Raw genomic sequence first — 23,140 nt, 5'->3', positions numbered from 1 at the left:
GGATGGTAATGATCTTTTCCAATCTGTGCACTGAGGTCTCCAATAATTATTTTAACATCATTCCCAGAAGGCGTCTTTATCCTGGTCATCTGCAACTTCTTTAGGTGCATGTGCATTGATCAATGAATAGTTTGCGAATCCGGTCTTCAATCTCATTTGTGAGAGTCTAGATGTTATTCCAGTAAGTCCATCCACTAAATGTTTAAATTTTTGTGTTACTGCTAGCTCTGTACCAAATTCGTGGCTGCTCTCAGGACCATCATCCAGCTTCCCATATCAAACACTCCCCGTCCATTCCGTCCAATTTCCTGTAGTGCAGTTATGTCTGCCTCGGTTTTATCGGGCTGTTCTAGCAGTGACCTCAGGGCTTCAGACCTGTGTAATGATCTTACATTCCACATTCCAGTAAACACATCAATTTTCCCCTTTTTCGTTTGCTTGGCCTTTCCCTTTAACAGTGCTGTGTCGTTGTCCATGTATCAAGTGGTTCAAATGGCTCTGAGCACTATGGGACTTAACATCTGTGGTCATCAGTCCCCTAGAACTTAGAACTACTTAAACCTAAGTAAACTAAGGACATCGCACACATCCATGCCCGAGGCAGGATTCGAACCTGCGACCGTAGCAGTCGCGCGGTTCCGGACTGAGCGCCTAGAACCGCGAGACCACCGCGACCGGGTGTGTCCATGTATCAGTCCGGTTTCTGTACTTTGAGGTTTCTGGACAGGATTTTTTCTACAGGAAGGTGTTTGTTGCCGCTTGCCCAACCCCAACTTAGAGGACCAGATTTTGTATCGTGTTTACTCCTTTAGGGAAGTTGGCTTCATTACGCCTCTAGAGCACTCCTTGCCCTATGTTGTGGGATTCACTTTGTCTGGCTCCTACGTCAAGACCACTCCGGCTTGGGCGACCCTGCTCGTAGCTACACTACCGCCGGTACAACTCTTGACTTCGACAGAACACGCAAGCCCTCCCACCCGGCACTGAAGGTGCCTTCGACAAGGCGACGTCCTCTGGGAGGGAATAACATAAAAGTTTCACCGCAAATATTGCGGAAATGTAAAGTGCTATTGATGAGCGGTTTTCAGAGAATGGATTGGTAATCGGGGACTCGTCTTGTTAACCGATCAACACATTGAAGTAATGCTTGGAAAATGATTTTTTTGTGAAAATATACATTTTTTAAAATATAACGATGCCTATTGACATTAACAGACTAAAAGTAGGGTAAATTAGAATGCAAGCGGTGTTTGTTGCAGGATTCTAGTGCGATTCGTTTACAACACACCATATTTTGAAAAGTTTCCACACCGGCACCTGGCGTAGTTGCTAACTACGATGTTGTTATGTTTGCTTACAGTGTACTTGTGTGTTCCTTGAGTGCATTCCGACTTTCTAGTTACTTAGTATGTGACAGTCCAAGCAGTAGGTCGTGAGTGAACAATGGGTTTTACCGACGCAGAAAAAGCCGATATGCTCATGGTGTATGGATAGAGTAGGAAGACTGCAGTTCGTTCTCGCACTGCGTATGCGACAAGACATCAGATAGACTTCAATCATCTCGGCAGTTATTTATCAACGTCTTCATACATTTACGCGAAATTGTTGGTAAGTAACACCTAGACAACGTAACAGAAGGAAACAAGTGGCAACAGAAGAGGAAGAAAATAATGCTCTTGCTACTGTTGCACATGATCCGCACATTAGCTTTCTCACAGTCGCATGAGAAAGTGGTATGAATCATGCAAGTGTCCAACGCATTCTTCGTCGACATAAGTTCCATCCCTACACAAATCTCTCTCCATCAAGGGCTGCATGGAAACAATTGTGAGAATGGTATTAAACTTCTGTACATGTAAATTAGGGCAGGATATTCCAGATGTATTACGTATCTTGTTTAGTGATGAAGCCCATTTACCAACTATTGGCAGATAAACCACCGAAACATGCTCTATTGGTCTGTTGACAATCCCTGTTCTACATCTACATCTACATTTATGCTGCGCAAGCCACCCAACGGTGTGTGGCGGAGGGCACTTTACGTGCCACTGTCATTACCTCCCTTTTCTGTTCCAGTCGCGTATGGTTCGCGGGAAGAACGACTATCTGAAAGCCTCCGTACGCGCTCGAATCTCTCTAATTTTACATTCGTGATCTCCTCGGGAGCTATAAATAGGGGGAAGCAATACATTCGATACCTCATCCAGAAACGCACCCTCTCGAAACCTGTCGAGCAAGCTACACCGCGATGCAGAGTTCCTCTCTTGCAGAGTCTGCCACTTGAGTTTGCTAAACATCTCCGTAACGCTATCACGGTTACCAAATAACCCTGTGACGAAACGCGCCGCTCTTCTTTGGGTCTTCTCTATCTCCTCCGTCATCCCGATCTGGTCCGGATCCCACACTGATGAGCAATACTCAAGTATAGGTCGAAAGAGTGTTTTGTGAGCCACCTCCTTTGTTGATGGACTACATTTTCTAAGGACTCTCCCAATGAATCTCAACCTGGTACCCGCCTTACCAACAATTAATTTTAAATGATCATTCCACTTCAAATCGTTCCGCACGCATACTCCCAGATATTTTACAGAAGTAACTGCTACCAGTGTTTGTTCCGCTATCATGTAATCATACAATAAAGGATCCTTCTTTCTATGTATTCGCAATACATTACATTTGTCTATGTTAAGGGTCAGTTGCCACTCCCTGCACCAAGTGCCTATACGCTGCAGATCTTCCTGCATTTCGCTGCAGTTTTCTAATGCTGCAACTTCTCTGTATACTACAGCATCATCCGCGAAAAGCCGCATGGAACTTCCGACACTATCTTGGCTTCGTCAGGTGGAACGTCAGCGTCCGTGAGTGTAAATGCGTGGTTTGGGACAGTGATGCAGCATCTCTTCGGCCCGTTTATCATAGACGAAACACTGAACGCACACAACTATCGAAGGCTCCTAACAGACTATCTTCCACGGATGCTCTGCACACTACGGACAACCTGTGGTACCAACATGATGGCCGTTCAGCCCATAGTGCACGAAGTACTATAGAATGTCTTCACGAATTATTCCCAAATCTTTGGATTGGGCGCACAGGACCTGTACCTTGACCGGCTCGTTCCCGGGATTTGACGCCCGCAGAGCTGAAAGACACTGTCTACAACGATATACCATCTACGCCCAAAATATGCAACGACATATTAATGCACCCTGCTAGGATATCTCCGCTGAAATGCTAGCGTGTGTACAGCAGTCCTTCCGTGCCAGACTGGGAGAGTGTATTTCCGCTGACAGTGGTCATTTTGAACAGAACCTGTGATGATCAATGGTCAGGTAGTGTATGGATTTGTGTTGTACTTTAGTGCGTACTACTGCAAGTATAGGACAAGTACCGGTGTGGGAACTTTTCAAAATACGATATCTCGTAAACGACTCGGACTAGAATCCTACAAACATCGCTGACATTCTAATTTATCCTACGTTTAGTTTTTTAATGCCAATAGGCACGGTTCCATTTAAAAAAAGTGTATGTTTGCACAAAAGATACACTTTCTGACTGTTATTACACTCTGTTTGTTGGCTAACAATACGAGCCCCTGACTACTAATCCATTCTGTGAAAACCGCGCAACAATAGCACTTTATATTTCCGCAATATTTGCAATGCAAGTTTCTGGTGATTTACCGTTTATTTGGGGTATCCCCTATTACCCTTTATAAAAAAGGTCGCGAGAGGTATGCACAAAAAAAGACCCGTATCAGTGACGTAGATTTCTTGTACAACTATGTGCAAAATTCTAGTTACCCCATGAAAATAGCACGCTGGTCGCTTGGGACCGCTGCAGATAGTGTAGAATTGGTAGCAGGTGGTCACATGTGAGGCACTCGGGCCGGCCGCTGTGGCCGAGCGGTTCTATTCGCTTCAGTCCGGAATCACGCTGCTGCTACGGTCGCAGGTTCGAATCCTCCCTCGGACATGAATGTGTGTGATGTCCTTAGGTTAGTTATGTTTAAGCAGTCCGCACATCTGACCGCACATGTCGAGCTTTCTTCGATGTTAGCTGTCCAGAATGCTTCCACTGGACGAATGAACCTTCATTTCGAGGTCATATCCGTAAATCCATGTTTCATCGCCTGTGGACATCGCTGTTGGATTTATCTAGCAATTCCTTACCAACTTACAGTCGCCGTTGTCTCTGTTCACAATTCTACAGTTTTGGAACAAATGTTGTAGTCAGACGTTTCGTTCGTAAAATATCAGAAAAATTGGATTGCGTCACTTGATATACCAACGTTATCAGTGACTACTCTGATTGTGATTCAGCGATCGTCCATAATCAAGTTTTCCTCTTTTTGCACAATTTCATCGGCTGATTTGCTGACATATCCAGGACGCTCATCATCTACAACTTCAAATGGTTGAAATGGCTCTGAGCTCTATGGGACTTAACATCTATGGTCATCAGTCCCCTAAAACTTAGAACCACTTAAACCTAACTAACCTAAGGACATCACACAACATCCAGTAATCACGAGGCAGAGAAAATCCCTGACCCCGCCGGGAATCGAACCCGGGAGGGACTAATGACCTCAGATGTTAAGTACAATAGTGACTAGAGTCATTTGAATCATTTTTAAGGCACTCGGTTGTGTGGAGTCAGCGCAGCAAGGTGGGTCGACACGGAAAGGCGACAGAATGGCAGCAAAGGCTAGCGCGCTTTACTGTGCCAATGATCCCACGGTGAATGGAGTTGCCTGGTTTATTGGAATATCAACGCCCACTGTTAGACGTCTCTATAAGCACTATCGCACCATTTGCGAGCGTGCAACATTGCGTTGCGGTGGTCGTAAAAAGGCCCTCAGCGACTCTGACACCTTGTCAATGATAGTCGGCTTCCAACCTGACTGAAATTGCTGCTGTAGTAAACACAGGTCCGTGACGTACAGTTTCCGAGCGAACATCGTGAATGGAAGCCGCGCGGGATTAGCCGAGCGGTTTAAGGCGCTGCAGCCATGGAATGTGCGGCTGTTTCCGGCGGAGATTCGAGTCCTCCCTCGGGCATGGGTGTGAGTGTATGTCCTTAGGATAATTTAGATTAAGTAGTGTGTAAGCTATGGGACTCATGAACTTAGCAGTTAAGTCCCATAAGATTTCACACACATTTGAACATTTTTTTGTGAATGGAACCGCATGCAATGTACAGTTTTATTCGGATCATTCGAAAAACACCTTCACCCACTGCATCACGTTTACGTGGATGTCTTCAATCGGCCGAGCAACATAAAAACTGCAGCTAAATGGAGGCGTGTAATGTTACCCGTCGAGTTGAGAAGAGAAATGATGTCCATACTTACAACATTAAAGATTGTAGAAATTATCTATTTCACTATCGCAATTTTGGCCCTTAGGCCATTTTCAAGTGGTGCTGCAAAAGAATGTCCGTCAGCACATGTCAGACTTTAAAATCCTCTGACTTGTATACGTGTACAGAGCTTCGCACTAGTCTGACAATATTGTATTTCTAAAGTGAAAAGGCCTATTTTTGACGATGTCATGTGCATATGTGAGACAGTTTTAAAGTCCGACATGTACTCAAGCAAAATCGTTTGCAGTACCACTTGAAAATGGCCCAAAAACCTAAGTTGCGATACTGAAATAAATAGTTTCTACAGTAAGCGGCGAATATGATGTCCTTTAAAAAATTCTATCTGACTGTGAAACTCGACTATGAGAAGTTAATCATTATTAAAACTGTCAGTGGCTCAGAAAGTAGTTCAGTATGCGGCAACAAAAATTTGTAATCATTTTCCCAATAACAAAAAATGTCTGACACGTAGCAAAGTATGTTTTAAATTGACAATCATATCTGCTGGCTGACTTCTTCTATTCCACTGACGATTTTCGACTTAAAAAGTGGCAGTCAGTTAGAAGAGAACATTAATGAAGTATACATGTCCTGTACACTGACTCGCCCCACATCATTTCCATAAAAGAATCGTTCGAACCATCTACGGAAAAAGTAACTAACCAACTAGGTCGCAGTTTTGCCTCTAAGACTTCGAGTGCACCGACGGCACAATGAAAAGTTTAATGTGCAGTATGTTTATGGCTGATTCATGCTGGAGATGGTTCTGCGACTTCTTCTTTTGGATAAGGGGCGGATAATGTTTTCTGTTCAGCGACTTAGGTATACTCATACAGGTTATCATGGATATGAACCGGATATTTATTTCCTAGATTTGGATGACTAGGTGCTGCCCTTTCTTCTGAATCTTCATGATGAGAATGCTGTGTATAGTCCCATCTTCTAAAACGACTGAAAACGTGTTCATAGGGAAGCACGCAAACCTTTCTCGTCTGACAAACACTCAGGCGCCACGTCGCAACCCGAATGGCACGGTAAGCCATTATACTTTCAGCTCATAGAAAAACTTGGGTCTATTAGGTACAGCGAATGAACTGTAGCAATTAACATTCTCGAAATTTGGTAGATCAGCGGGATCTAATCTATCGACGAGTGTCTTTACTTTAGTCAGACCTTGATACGATTTCTAAGTGGTGCAAAGGTTGGCAACTCATTCAGAACTGTAACATTTTTCGTCCGACAAAATGAAAAACCAAGTTACTTACGACTGAAATATCAATGAGTCACTGTTGGAACCGGTCATCTCATGCAAATGCCTGGATGTAAAAATTTGTATTGATATGAAAGGAAACAATCACATAGGCTCTGTAGGCTCTGACGTAGGTAAAGCATTTGGTAAACCTCAGTTCATTGGTAGAATACAGTGAAAATATACAGTGAGCCAAAGAAACTGATACACTTGCCTAATATCGTGCCGGCCGGGGTGGCCGAGCGGTTCTAGGCGCTACAGTCTGGAACCGCGCGACCGGTACTGTCGCAGGTTCGGATCCTGCCTCGGGCATGGGTGTGTGAGATGTCCTTAGATTAGTTAGGTTTAAGTAGTTCTAAGGTCTAGGGGACTGATGACCTCAGAAGTTAAGTCCCATAGTGCTCAGAGCCATTTGAACCTAATATCGTGTAGGGGACCCTGTGAGCACGCAGAAGTGTCGCAACACGACGTGGCATGGACTCGACCAATGCCTGAAGTGATGCTGGAGGGAACTGACACCATTAATCCATAAATCCGTAAGAGTACGAGTAGGTGGAGATCTCTTCTGAACAGCACGTTGCAAGGCATCCCAAATATGCTCAATAATGTTCACGTCTGGGGAGTTTGGTGGCCATCGGAAGTGTTTAAACTCAGAAGAGTCTCCCTGGAGCCACTGTGTAGCAATTCTTGACGTGTGGTTTGTCGCATTGTTCTGCTGAAATTATCCAAGACCCTGGGAATTCACAATAGATATGAATGGATGCATGTGATCAGAAAGAATGCTTAGGTACGTGTCAGCTGTCAGAGTCGTATCTAGACGTATCAGGGGACCCATATCACTCCATCTGCACACCCCACACCATTACAGAGCCTCCACCACGTTGAACAGCCGTCTTGCTGACATGCAGGGTTCATGGGTTCATGAAGTTTTCTCCACATCCGTACACGTCCATCCGCTCAATGGAGTTTGAAACGAGACTCGTCCGACCAGGCAACATGTTTCCAGTCTTCAACAGTCCAATGTCGGTGTTTATGGGCCCAGGCGAGGCGTAAAGCTTTGAGTTGTGCAGTCATGAAGGGTATACGAGTGGGCCTTTGGCTCCGAAAGCCCGTATCGATGATGTTTCGTTGAATGATTCGCACGCTGACACTTGTTGATGGACCCTCTTTGAAATCTGCGGAAGGGTTGCACTTCTGTCACGCTGTCTTCAGTCGTCGTTGGTCCCGTTCTTGCAGGATGTTTTTTTGGCCACAGCAATGTGGGAGATTTGATGTTTTACTGGATTGCTGATATTCACGGTACACTCGTGAAATGATCCAACTTGGATATCCTATGTATGATCACTTGTGTGCCGACTATAACTCCACGTTCAAACTCACTTAAATCTTGATTACTTGCCATTGTACCCGCAGTAACCAGTCCAACAACTGCGCCAGAGACTTTTTGTCTCATATAGCAGTTGCCGACTGCAGCGCCGTGTTCTGTCTGTTTACATATCTCAGTATTTGAATACTCATGTCTATACCTGTTTGACCCTCAGTGTAGATGTGGTTGTCGGTGTCAACCGTCTTGCGAAGGTGGATACGCCGGTACCAGTCAGGTCTCCGGAGTTAAGTACTGTCGGGCGTCGTAAGAACGTGGATGGGTGACCACCCGGTAACACCACGTGCTGTTGACAATTTTTTCTTTGCCTTAACGGCAGAGGGTACAGGAAGAGTGGCAGCGTAAGGTCACTGCTCACCAATCTTTGCGCCATTGTCCTGGATTAAATTCCATAGTCCTCCGCAGTGTCTCGTGAAATGAGGGCATGCGACACTATTGACGGTAATCTGCCAATCGGGTGTGGCCGTTCGGTGCTCTCCGAGAGGAGTAGGAATACAACTCTACATTACACACACACACACACACACACACACACAGCATTACAACTATCTACACTTAACCGACACACTTCCATACCCAGCCCAGCTCTCATACTTCACGAAGGAAAGGCGCCTTCGGGCCCTGAGGAAAGTAAAAACCTTTCCAATTAGTTGACTGAACCTGACCTTTGGGGTCTCCCAGCCATTCACGCCATACGACTTTACATCACTTTAGATGTAGATATAGATCAATGTGATGGCTCATGGGAGTAACCAATGTTTCGTCTGGCGTGCTCGTCTCTTATTCGAGTGCTCAAGGGTATACAGTGAGGTGACAAAATTCATGGGATACCTTGTAATGTCGTGTCGGAGCTCCTTTTGCCCGGCGTGGTGCAGCAGCTCGTCGCGGCATGGAGTCAACAATTCGTTGGAAGTCCCATGCAGAAATATTGCGCTACGCTACCTCTATAGCCGCCCATAATTGCGTAAGTATTAGCGGTGCACGATTTTGTGCACGAACTGACCTCTCGATTATACCCCATAAATGTTCGATGGAATTCATGTCGGCCGATGTGGGTGGCCATATCATTCTCTCGAACTGTCCAGAATGTTTTTCAAACCAATAGCAAGCAACTGTAGCCCCGTGGCATGCTGCATTATCATCCATAAAATTTCCGTCGTTGCTTTCGAACATGACTTCCACGAATGGCTACAAATGCTCTACGAGCAGCCGAACATAACTAGGACCCTGTCCATTCCACGTAAACACAGCTCACACCATTATTGAGTCACCACCACCCCGCACAGTGTCTTGTTGACAACTTGTGTCCATGGCTTCGTGAAGTTTGCACCATACTTGAACCCTAGCAACAGCTCTTAGCAGCTCGGGATTCATCTGACCTGGCCACGGTTTTCCAGTCTTCCAGGGTCCAGCCGGTATGGTTACTAGCCCAAGAGAGGCGCTGCACGCGATGTCGCACTGTTAGCAAAGGCACTCGCGTCTGTCGTCTGCTGCCACAGCCCCTTAACGACAAATTTCGCCGCTCTGTCCTAGCAGATATGTTCGTCGTACGTCTCACAATGATTTCTGCGTTTTTTTTTTTTTTTTCCTCGCGTAGTGTAGCTTGTCTGTTAGTACTGACAACTCTACGCAAACGCAGTTGGTCTCAGTCGTTAAGCGAGGCCTTCGGCTACTGCGTTGTCCGTGGTGAGAGCTAATACCTGATATTTCGTATTCTCGGCACACTCTTGACTCTGTGGATCTCATAATTTTGATTTCTCTGACGATTTCCGAAATGGAGTTTCTCACGCATCCCATGAGTTTAGCTCCAACTACCATTCTGCTTTCAAAGTCTGTCAAATCCCGTCGTGCGGCCATAACCACGTTGGAAACCTTTACACGTGAATCATCTGAGTACAAATGACAGCTCCGCCAATGCACTTCCCCTATATGCTTTGAGCACGCAGTACCGCCATTTGTATATGAACCTTTTGCTACCGTCTGACTTCTGTCACCTCAATGCATAGATCCACCAGCTCGAATTTAGTTAGCGAGTGCCTCAGTGTTACGCCAACAGACAGCTTGTGCGCCACGGAAGCAGTGCAGGGTCCGCATCCCGCATCTGGGCAACATGTTGGAAGTTGTTTTAAGCGTCTTGAGACTGAAAGGTGAGACTCGGGCGGGGTGTGACGGGCCTCCCGCGGTACGAATTTCCGCAGTCTGGGTGGAGAGGCAGGCGAGGCCGACCCAAGGCTAACAGGCCGAGCCAGCCCGCTGGCCTCTGCAGTATTTCCGGACGCAGAAGGACTTGTTTGCTATTCGTAGCTACCTCCACTCTTGTTTTATACGCTGAATGCTTACCGCAGACGTCACACGCTCTGACGCGACTGAGTGAGTGCGCGAGTGAATGAGTGAATTGCAGTGTTGCCGATAAGAACGATACGTGTTCAAAAAGTAAGGGGAATTCTGAAGTTTGCGCGATTTTTTTCCTTTTATTGCTGGTTAATATCTCTGAAAAGTATCTGTGCATACCTGATATTTGGTCTGTTGTCAGCTGTCCAAAACGTTATATTCGTTTTAGTTGTTATCTTCAGTCCGAGGACTGGTTTGATGCAATTCTCCTCGCTACTCTGTCCTGTGGAAGCAATGTCATCTCTGAATAACTACTTCATCCTACTACAGTCATTTGGAACAGCGCACTGTAATCAAGACTGGGTTTCCCTACAATTTTATCTCCCACATTCCGCTCCATTCGCAAATTGGCTGTTCCCTTACGCCTGTCCCTTCTTTTAGACAGCATGTGCCATAAACTTCTTTTCTGCTCATTCGATTCAGTACCTCCTAACTAGTTATTCGCTCTACCTATGTAATCTTCAGCGTACTTCTATAGCACCACATTTCAAAAGCTTTTATCCTCTTCTTGTCTGAACTGCTTATTGTCCACGTATCTCTTTCGTACAGTGCTACGCTTCAGATAAATATCTTCCGAAAAGACTTCCTAACATTTAAATTTATATTAGGTGTTAACAAATTCCTCTTTTGCAAAAAATTCTTTTCTTGCCACAATTTGGAGTAGGGTTTTGGAACATATACTGTATTCGAACCTCGAAGAAAACGATTTGTTGGCACATAGTCAGCACGTATTCAGAAAATATCGTTCTTGTGGAAAACAACTAGCTCTTTATACTCATGAAGTAATGAGCGCTATCGACAGGGGATGTCAAATTGATTCCTTATTTTTAGATTTCCAGAGGTCTTTCGACACCGTTCTTCACAAGCGTCTTCTAACCAAACTGCGTGCCTACGGAGGATCGCCTCAGCTGTGCGACTGGATTCGTGATTTCCTGTCAGAAAGGTCACAGTTCGTAGAAATAGACGGAAAGTCATCGAGTAAAACAGAAGTGATATCCGGCGTTCCTCAAGGAAGTGTTATAGGCCCTCTATTGTTCCTGATCTGTATCATGGGAAACAATCTGAGTAGCCGTCTTACATTGTTTGCAGATGATGCTGTCATTTACCGTCTTGTAAAGTCATCAGATGATCAAAACGACCTGCAAAATGATTTAGATAAGATATCTGAATGGTGCGAAAAGTGGCCATTGATCCTGAATAACGAAAAGTGTGAAGTTAATCACAGGAGTACTAAAAGCAATCAGCTAAATTTCGAATAGGCGATTAGTCAAACAAATCTGAAGGCTGTAAATTCAACTAAATACTAAGGGATTGCAGTTACAAACATTGGAACGATCATATAGATAATACTGTGGGTAGAGCAAACAAAAGCCTGCGATTCATTGGCAGAACACTTAGAGAGTGCAACAGGTCTACTAAAGAGACTGCTTACACCACGCTTGTCCGCCCTATTCTGGAGTATTGCTGTGCCGTGTGGGATCCGCATCAGGTGGGACTGTTGGATGGCATCGAAAAAGTACAAAGAGGGGCAGCTCGTTTTGTATTATCGCGAAATAGGGGAGATAGTGTCACAGACATGATACGTGAACTGGAGTGGCAATCACTAAAACAAAGGCGTTTTTCGTTGCGACGGGATCTTCTCATGAAATTTCAATCACCAATTTTCTCCTACGATTGCGAAAACATTTTGTTGCCACCCACCTACAGAGGAAGAAATGATCATCACGATAAAATAAGAGAAATCAGGACTCACACAGAAAAAATTAAGTGCTCGTTTTTCTCTCGTGCCGTTCGAGAGTGGAACGGTAGAGAGACAGCTTGAAGGTGGTTCGTTGAACCCTCTGCCAGGCACTTTATTGTGAATAGCAGAGTAACCACGTAGGTGTACATATAGACAAACAGTACACATTTATATCTTCTCTGATTGAACCCAGTCATTTTGTTGTCCAAATAGCGGAATTCATCTATTACTTTAGTATCTCATTATCTAGTTTAATTCTCTCTGCGGCACCTGATATCATTCGACTAAATCCCATTACTCTTGATTTACTTTTGCTGATTCTCATCTTATCACCTGTTTTCAAAACGACATCTGCTCCATTCAGCTGCTCGTCGAAGTCCTTCACCGTCTCTAGGAGAATTACAGTGTCATCGACAAACTTCACCGTTTTAACGAGTTTGTTTGCGTGGCCATCCTGCGCAGCAGAGCACTTTTTTCTTCTCAAGATAATAAACATGAAAATTTGGAATAAATAGTTCGGAACATAAAAACATGCTTATATTTCGTAAATTGAGCTGTAGTGCGACCTCCAGTACGTGACCAGATAAGAGGAAACGCACATGTCAACCAAAAACGCGAAGAACTGTAAGAAATCGCTTATTTACATGAAAAACCAGACGTGAACTGTTTTATAATTACAGATAACACATATCAGAACAAAACTGTATCATTCTAGATAGCACTGATGATGCCTTAAAGTGGAAAAGGCGTTCATAACAAATATCTCACCGTTTTTATTGGCTTTCTTTTTATTCCCAATTTCTCCCTGGTGTCCCATACTGCCTGTTCAGTGCACGGATTAAATAACAGTGTCGATAGGCTTCAACCCTTCCTCACTCACTTCTCAGATACTGCCTCCCTTTCACCACCATTGGCTATTACAGGGGGTAAATAAAGTTCGGGAACACTTTCAATTATTTACTGCACAAGAACTAAAGATTGTACAGATGTCACACATATTGCATTAAGAAGAGTGAGATCTCGTGGTCGGAGAGGCCATTTCATGAAACAGCTTGCTCCACGCCTGAACTCGCCATGTTTGCGACTAGCGCTCACTATCGGCATATTACCAAAACTACGCTATGGCGGCATACACGGAAAAAGAAAAAAAAATTCAGGATTTCTCTTCAAAATGACATATGTATGATATCTATACAATGTTTGGTTCTTGTACAAGAAATAATTGAAAGTGTTCCCGGACTTCAGGTACGCCCTATATAACTGCAGTCTGGATTTTGTTCGAGCTGTAGACAATATTTCGCTCCCTTTATTTTATTCATGCTACATACAAAAATTTAAAGAATTTAGTTCAGTCAACACTGTAAAATGTTTCTGTAAATCTAAAAGTACTATAAATGTAGGTTTTAAAATTTTTAGACCTGGCCGGAGCCGCAATCTTAAAATGAAATCTGTTTGCAGAATTAGTAAACAGCCAATCAGTTGCAAAGTGGAAGATATATTAAAACTCCTTTACTATCGTTGCAACGTTAATAGAAACGTCTTCTTAAGGAAATATTGACAACCTATACAAGTTAACAGTGAAGTACATATATACTCACAGGTACAATCACATCTCGTTACGAATTCAGACTGACTATATTACATGTTGTGGCAGAGGTGTGTTAAAGTATAGCCGAAAGGCGTCAGTCAAATATAAAATTTCACTGCCATAATAAATTATAATAAAATGCCAATAACAAGAACTATGTTGTGTATATTTTAATTTACTATGACGAAATTTTATGTTTTACTGACGCCTTTCGGCTAAGTTTTAACGTACCTCTGCGACAACATGTACTCCAGTAAGTCTGAATGCGTTTTTGTATTCGTAACGACATATGATTGCGTATGTATATACACACATCAAAAAAAGTTTTGCATCACCTCAGTTCCGAGAGTTCCGGAATCTGAACAGAAATTTGGAACAGACATCAACATAAACATCATTTCCGCCCTTTTTATTGCTTATGAAAACCACACATTGCATGTTGAACCACCATACAGTGAGACCTTCCGAGGCGGTAGTCCAAATTGCTGTACACACCGGTACCTTTAATACCCAGTTGTGGCACACTATCCAGAAGTTCATCAAGGCACTGTTGGTCGAGATTGTCCCACTCCTCAATGGCGATTTGGCATAGGTCCCTCAGAGTGGTTGGTGGGTCACATCGTCCATAAACAGCCCTTTTCAATCCATCCCAGGCATGTTCGATAGGGTTCATGTCTGGAGAATACGCTGGCCCCTGTAGTCGAGCGATGTCGTTATCCTTAAGGAAGTTATTCACAAGTTGTTCACGATGCGGGCGGGAATTATCATCCATGAAGACATATGTCTCGCCAACATGCTAACAATATGGTTCCACTATCGGGTGGAGGATGGCATTCATGTATCGTACAGTCGCTGCGGCGCCTTCCATGACCACCAGCGGCGTACGTCGGCCCAACATAATGCCACCCCAGAACAGCAGGGAAACTCCACCTTGCTACACTCGCGGGAGAGTGTTTAGCCTCACCGGATTGCCTCCAAACACGTCTCCGACGATTGTCTGGTTGAAGGCATACGCGACACACATCGATGAAGAAATGTGATGCCTATCCTGAGCGGTCAATTCGGCATGATGCTGGGTCCATCTGTACCGCGTTGCATGGTGTCGTGGCTGCAAAGATGGACCTCGCCATGGACGTCGGGAGTGCAGTTGCGCATCATGCAGCCTATTGCGTACAGTTTGAGTCGTAACAAGACGTTCTGTGGCAGCACGAAAAGCATTATTCAACATGGTGGCTTTGTTGTCAGGGTTCCTCTGAGCCATAATCCGTAGGTAGCGGTCATCCGCTGCAGTAGTAGCCCTTAGGCGGCCTGAGCGAGGCATGTCATCGACAGTTCCTGTCTATCTGTATCTCCTCCATGTCTGAACAACATCGCTTTGGTTCATTCCGAGACGCCTGGACACTTCCCTTGCTGACAGCCCTTCCTGGCACAAAGTAACAATGCGGACGCGATCGAACCGCGGTACTAACCATCTAGGCATGGATGAACTACAGACCAGACGAGCTGTGTATCTCCTTCCTGGTGGAATGACTGGAACTGATTGGCTGTCGGACCCCCTGTGTCTAATAGACGTTGCTCATTCATGGTTGTTTCCATCTTTTGGGCGGGTTTAGTGACACCTATGAAGTCAAAGGGACTATGTCTGTGCTACAATATCCACAGTCAACGTCTGTCTTCAGGTATTCTGGGAATCGGGGTGATGCAAAACTTTTTTTGATGTGTGTATGTAAATTTCCTTCTGAACAAGACTTTTTATAAACGTTAAAACCATGGTAAAGAGATTAAAATAAACCTTCCATTTTGCAGATGACTGGCTCTGTACTAATACTACAAGCAAAAATATAGGTCTGCTTTTATTCAACTAGCCGGCCGGTGTGGCCGTGCGGTTCTAGGCGCTTCAGTCTGGAACCACGTGACTGCTACGGTCGCAGGTTCGACTCCTGCCTCGGGCATGGATATGTGTGATGTCCTTAGGTTAGTTAGGTTTAATTAGTTCTACGTTCTAGGCGACTGATGACCTCAGAAGTTAAGTCACATAGTGCTCAGAGCCATTTGAACCATTTTATTCAACCAATGTTGTAAGATGATACGTAGTGTCATTATTGCCTCGCGTGTTCGTGCATTTCTGTGGAACCGAAACTGATGTTCATCGAGGTCGTCTTCAACAAGTTTTCTTCCATTCTTCTGTAAATAATTCGTGTCATTATCTTGCAACCATGACTTATTAAGCTGACGGTCTGTTAGTATTCTCACCTGTTATCGCCTTCTGAGGGCATTTCATCCGTATGCATTACTTGCACACTTGGCGAAATGGTTCTGTCCTGGATGGCTCTTCCGTGGATGTCAATAATTCTGAGGGATTGTCGACTACTCCAGGGGTCTTATTTCACAGCTCTGTCGAAAACTTCTCACAGTATCATATGTTGCATCTTATATTAATCTACTTGCTCTTCCCGCTCTATACTATTGCCCTCAGATTCTGTTTCCTTGTACAGTACTTCTATATATTCTTTCCACCTGTCATCTCTCCGTTCTTTGCTTAGTACTGGCTTGTCATCTGAGCTCTTGAAATTCACGCAGCTGTTCTCTTTTCTCCAAAGACATCTATAATTTTTCTGTAGGATGCTTCTATTCTTGTTGGCAGTTTAGGTGATTAATTGTGTTGTGTAGAAATGATCAGAGAATTTGTATTAAATTTTTCAATAAGAATGGAATAAGTGTTGAAAAGTTTTAGAAATATGAAATAGTGTTTTAGTGAGTCATTTATATGTGAAACAAGGGTTGATGATGGCATAAGCGTTTCGAAGAAAAGAATGAATAGTTGCAGATGGTCCGCAGCTCGTGGTCGTGCGGTAGCGTTCTAGCTTCCCACGCCCGGGTTCCTGGGTTCGATTCCCGGCGGGGTCAGGGATTTTCTCTGCCTCGTGATGACTGGGTGTTGTGTGATGTCCTTAGGTTAGTTAGCTTTAAGTAGTTCTAAGTTCTATGGGACTGATGACCATAGATGTTAGGTCCCATAGAGCTCAGAGCCATTTGAACCATTTGAAGTTGCAGATGAAGAGCGTCTGGATATGTCAGCAAATCAGCCGATGAAATTGTGCAAAAAGAGGAAAACTTGATTATGGGCGATCGCTGAATCACAATCAGAGTAGTCACTGATAACGTTGGTATATCAAGTGACGCAATCCAATTTTTCTGATATTTTACGAACGAAACGTCTGACTACAACATTTGTTCCAAAACTGTAGAATTGTGAACAGGGACAACGGCGACTGTAAGTTGGTAAGGAATTGCTAGATAAATCCAACAACGATGTCCACAGGCGATGAAACATGGATTTACGGATATGACCTCGAAATGAAGGTTCATTCGTCCCAGTGGAAGCATTCTGGACAGCTAACATCGAAGAAAGCTCGACGTGTACGGTCAGATGTGAGCACTACGCTCACCGTGCTCTTCAAGCTTAGCGGCATTGAGCATCAAGTCACAAAGTCGTACGGCCAGTCAGGAGAACTTAGAATTTCAACGCCGTTTCCATGAAGCAGTCCGAAACAAATGCCCGGATTGTGACGAAACATTTCATGGCCTTTGCACCACGATAATGCACCTGATCACAATTCGTTGCTTGTTCGTGAATGTTTTGAGGAAGGTAATATTGTAACGACGCACCAGCACCCATATTCGCCAGGTATGGCACTATGTGACTATTCTCTGTTCTCAAAAATAAATAAAACGTTAAAGTGCCTTACTTTTACAAGCACAGACGAGTTTAAAAGTGCATCGCTGAGGGAGCTAAAAGCTATTCAGAAGATCGAGCTCCAGAAATGGTTCAAAATGGTTCAAATGGCTCAGAGCACTATGCGACTTAACTTCTGAGGTCATCAGTCGCCTAGAACTTAGAACTAATGAAACCTATCTAACCTAAGGATATCACACACATCCATGCCCGAGGCAGGATTCGAACTTGCGACGGTAGCGGTCACGCGGTTCCAGACTGAAGCGCCTAGAACCGCAGGGCCACATCGGTCGGCAAGTCGAGTTCCAGAAATGTTTCGGGGGTTGGAAGAAGTGCTGGCCTAAGTATATAATATCTAATGGGGACTAGTTTAAAGGGGATAAGACTGACGTTGACAAATAACTAAACTTCTTTCCAAGTAACAAAAAATTCTGTTATAAATAACACACCTCGTATTCAGTCCCTTCAGTTTCGTATGTAACTTTCCTGGTACATAGTAAGGTGAAACTACTGCAGCCACTGTCCGTCAGTGTCACTGAATTACTTGTTTTCTACCGGCAGATAGATGGAACGAGAGAACGCTCCCTGTTATTATATTTGGCACGTACCTTTCGACGCTTTCTGCTAAAGGGCTGCGTTCCACTGTTCTTGCCACTTACTGAGCGGCGTCAGTTTCATAGTTTTGTAGCCTGCTGTTGTACTCATACGGTATAAGCGAATGACTTTGGCTGAAATCAGATATGTTACTGAACGTAATATGCAACAATTGTTATAAATGACACTTTTCTTTTGCATCGCACCCCGTACTGATTGCAGTTCAATATCAGTGATAAAGTCTTAAAATAAAGAGAAAATTGTCACTTAAGCGCCATTAGTATCAAATGTAGGCCTCAAATTGAGGAAGAAATTTACGAGAATGTACGCTGGGAGTACAGAATTGTCAGTAAGTGAATCATAGAGTGTTGGAAAACCAGACAAGAAGGGAATCGAAGAATCTGAGGTGTGGTGCCATAGAACGATGCAGAAAATTTGGTGAATTGATAAGACAAGAAATGAGGAGGTGTTCAATACAATAGATGAGGATGGGAATATGTGGCAAATTTTGATTGGAAGAAGGGACGGGGTAAGAGGGCATCAGTTAAGACATCGAAGTACTTGATGGAGTTAATAGAGAGTAAAACCAGTAGGGAAACAGAGATTGGAATATATCGAAAAAATAGTTGAGGACGTTGAGTGCAAGTGCTGCTCTGAAATGCAGAGGTTGGCACAAAAAAGCAGTTAGTGGCATCAAACCAATCACAAAAAGAGACAAGCATAACTTGCTTATAGACCAAACCATCCTTGAACTCTATTGCGTCTGCTACGTGTGTAGACCCTAGCACGACTGGCTCTTAAGATTAGTACCATTATCACTTTGAACTGCTCTTGGCACATCTTCCAAAAATGTTTTAGGTGGTCGATTCTAGTGTGCGATCCCCACGTATTATTGCAAAACTGTATTTATTATGAATTTCTATACTACTGTGGCGTCTTTTTAATAATATTGAGACTCGTTCTGAGTTTTGATATCTTAACTGTGAACTACTTTTCATATAATCATGTAGTTGTCTGTTAGCAGGTTGCGGCGACTGCACCATAATGACTAGCGCGTGCTTGGCTCAGCGGACTTTAGTGCGCTGGCCATCTCTAGACACTGGCACCGGCAGCCCGAATGGTTTCTGCCTCAAACCACCATTTTATTATTTTTTTTAAGTACCAGTGCCTTTCGCGTGCGTCCACCGACGCTATTGGAAGATGGACTTCCCAAGCAGAACACTGAGGTACTTCGTAGAAATGTATTGCAACGCAGCAGTCGATTACAGCGGTCACAGCAACAGTCAGCGCAGACTGTTTGTTGTGTGATTGTAGGAGATTCGTGTCTGCAATTTTTTGTTAAATAATTTGCTTGACGTGTGATTTTGTATAGAGATCATCGATAGTGGATATAAGGATAGCTAAAGTTCCTGTAACGTAAATCTGAGTTTGTGCTACAGCTTCTACGAGTGGTTTATAAAGGAAACCACTGGCCTATATGTACTTTTAAAATTCATTTTGCAATTTGATGTAAATTTATTACATTTTAGGCTCAAGTTTTGTTTGTTATTTAGGACTATAATTTGTTTTAGGCATTATGTGTCCATGGAAATTTCGAGACGTCAAGCATGACCTAAGCGTCCGTCTTTTAGAAGGGGAAATTCCGCGTAATTTGGATGCAGAAACACCTGAGGAAATAGTAATCCTGAGGATGCTTCTGCGAGTGTTCTCCATCAGGAATTTCATCCCCTAGGCCAAGTCCTTAACTATTCATTTAAAATTCAGTTAATGACAATGTTGATGACAGAGGCTGCCATGATAAACTCACAAATAAGATGCTTCCATTGTACAAACTAGTAGCTGTGCATGACTTCTCTGCATAGGTCGGACCAAATGCTGATATAGGCTGTGAATCTCCCGTGGAAATTTTTCTGAGCTTCTTTTCACAGGAAAAGATGGCAAGTTGATAACTGTATGTCCCACTGGTTCCAAACTGAAACCATCTCAATAAAACAATCGTTTGTTTACTTTTTGACGATTTATTATTGTATTCGTAGGTTACGATGACTTTAAAGGCTAATTTTGTGAATAATTTTAAAATTATTTAGTTTTTCGTAATGTTGGTCCTCAAAGGGTTAAATGAGTCGCTCGGACTTGACCCAATGCATAGGCTTTTAGTAAGTGACTGTATAAGGAAGTGTTGTTCGTGAGGAAACGTCACAGTGAGAGTTAATTAGTGAGACCCTCGAGCGATGAACACAGAGTCTCCAAGGTAGCGATGAAGTGGGGATTTTCCGAAGTTGACTGAAGAGAATCGGTCAACATGACAGAAGCTCAACACTTTCGCAATTTGCTGCTGGGCCATCAACAAGTGTCAGCGTGCGAACCATTCAATGAAACATAATCGATATGGGCTTTCGGAGCAGAAGGCTCACTCGTGTACCCTTGATGTTTGCACGACACAAAGCTTTACGCCTCGCCTGGGCCCGTCAACAACGACATTGAACTGTTGATGACTGGAAACACGTTGCCTGGTCGGACGACTCTCATTTCAAATCGTATCCAGCGGATGGACCTGTAGGGTTATGGAGAGAATCTCATGAATCCATGGACCCTGCATGCCAGTAGTGGACTGCTCAAGCTGGTGGAGGCTCTGTAATGGTGTGGCGCGTGTGCAAGTGGAGTAATATGGGCCCCCTGATACGTCTAGATACACGTACGTAAGAGTTCTGTCTGATAACCTGCATCCATTCGTGCCCATTGTGCATTCCAACGGACTTGGGCAATTCCTGGAGGACAGTGAGACACCCCACACGTCCAGAATTTCTACAGAGTGACTCTGGGAACACTCTTCTGAGTTTAAACACTTCCGCTGGCCACCAAACTCCCTAGACATGAACATTAGTGAGCATAGCTGGGGTGCCTTTCAACGTGCTGTTCAAAAGAACTCTCCTCTCCCTCGTACTCTTTCGGATTTATGGAGAGTCCTGGACGATTTATGGTGTCATTTCCCTCCAGGACTTCAAATGGTTCATATGGCTCTGAGCAATATGAGACTTAACTTCTGAGGTCATCAGTCCCCTAGAACTTAGAACTGGTCCTATGTCAAAGCGGTAGGTGGATCAAAACAAAATGTCCAGACACTCTGTGACCAAAATGGTACTGAAACAGAGGATGACAGACTAAAGGCCGAATTACTAAATGTCTTCTTCCAAAGCTGTTTCACAGAGGAAGACTGCACTGTGCTTCCTTCTCTAGATTGTCGCACAGTTGACAAAATGGTAGATATCGAAGTAGACGACAGAGGGATAGAGAAACAATTAAAATCGCTCAAAAGAGGAAAGGCCGCTGGTCCTGATGGGATACCAGTTCGATTTTACACAGAGTACGCGAAGGAACTTGCCCCCCTTCTTGCAGCGGTGTACCGTGGGTCTCTAGAAGAGCGAAGCGTTCCAAAGGATTGGAAAAGGGCACAGGTCATCCCCGTTCTCAAGAAGGGACGTCGAACAGATGTGCAGAACTATAGACCTATATCTCTAACGTCGATCAGTTGTAGAATTTTGGAACACGTATTACGTTCGAGTATAATGTCTTTTCTGGAGACTAGAAATCTACTCTGTAGGAATCAGCATGGGTTTCGAAAAAGACGATCGTGTGAAACCCAGCTCGCGCTATTCGTCCACGAGACTCAGAGGGCCTTAGACACGGGTTCACAGGTAGATGCCGTGTTTCTTGACTTCCGCAAGGCGTTTGACACAGTTCCCCATAGTCGTTTAATGAACAAAGTAAGAGCATACGGACTATCAGATCAATTGTGTGATTGGATTGAGGAGTTCCTAGATAACAGAACGCAGCACGTCATTTTCAATGGAGAGAAGTCTTCCGAAGTAAGAGTGATTTCAGGTGTGCCGCAGGGGAGTGTCATAGGACCGTTGCTATTCACAATATACATAAATGACCTGGTGGATGACATCGGAAGTTCACTGAGGCTTTTTGCAGATGATGCTGTGGTGTATCGAGAGGTTGCAACAATGGAAAATTGTACTGAAATGCAGGAGGATCTGCAGCGAATTGACGCATGGTGCACGGAATGGCAATTGAATCTCAATGTAGCGAAGTGTAATGTGATGCGAATACATAGAAAGATAGGTCCCTTATCATTTAGTTACAAAATAGCAGGTCAGCAACTGGAAGCAGTTAATTCCATAAATTATCTGGGAGTACGCATTAGGAGTGATTTAAAATGGAATGATCATATAAAGTTGATCGTCGGTAAAGCAGATGCCAGACTGAGATTCATTGGAAGAATCCTAAGGAAATGCAATCCGACAACAAAGGAAGTAGGTTACAGTACGCTTGTTCGCCCAATGCTTGAATACTGCTCAGCAGTGTGGGATCCGCACCAGGTAGGGTTGATAGAAGAGATAGAGAAGATCCAACGGAGAGCAGCGCGCTTCGTTACAGGATCATTTAGTAATTGCGAAAGCGTTACGGAGATGATAGATAAACTCCAGTGGAAGACTCTGCAGGAGAGACGCTCAGTAGCTCGGTACGGGCTTTTGTTGAAGTTTCGAGAACATACCTTCACCGAAGAGTCAAGCAGTATATTGCTCCCTCCTACGTATATCTCGCGAAGAGACCATGAGGATAAAATCAGAGAGATTAGAGCCCACACAGAAGCATACCGACAATCCTTCTTTCCACGTACAATACGAGACTGGAATAGAAGGGAGAACCGATAGAGGTACTCAGGGTACCCTCCGCCACACACCGTCAGGTGGCTTGCGGAGTACGGATGTAGATGTAGATGTAGATGTACTTAAACCTAACTAACCTAAGGACATCACACACATCCATGCCCGAGGCAGGATTCGAACGTGCGACCGTAGCGGTCGTGCTGTTCCAGAGTGTAGCGCCTACAACCGCTCGGCCACTCCGGCCGGCTTTACCGTAGTCCTTAATATTCACGGTACACTCGTGAAATGGTCGTACGGGGAAAACCCCCTCTTCATCGCTGCCTCGGAGATGCTGTGTCCCATCGCTCGTACTTAAATCTTGATAATGTGCCATTGCAGCAGCAGTAATCGATCTAACAACTGCGCCAGACACTAGTT

Source organism: Schistocerca gregaria, chromosome X (genome assembly GCF_023897955.1).
Source record: "Schistocerca gregaria isolate iqSchGreg1 chromosome X, iqSchGreg1.2, whole genome shotgun sequence".
Taxonomy (NCBI): domain Eukaryota; kingdom Metazoa; phylum Arthropoda; class Insecta; order Orthoptera; family Acrididae; genus Schistocerca; species Schistocerca gregaria.
This window is presented reverse-complemented; position numbering follows the sequence as displayed.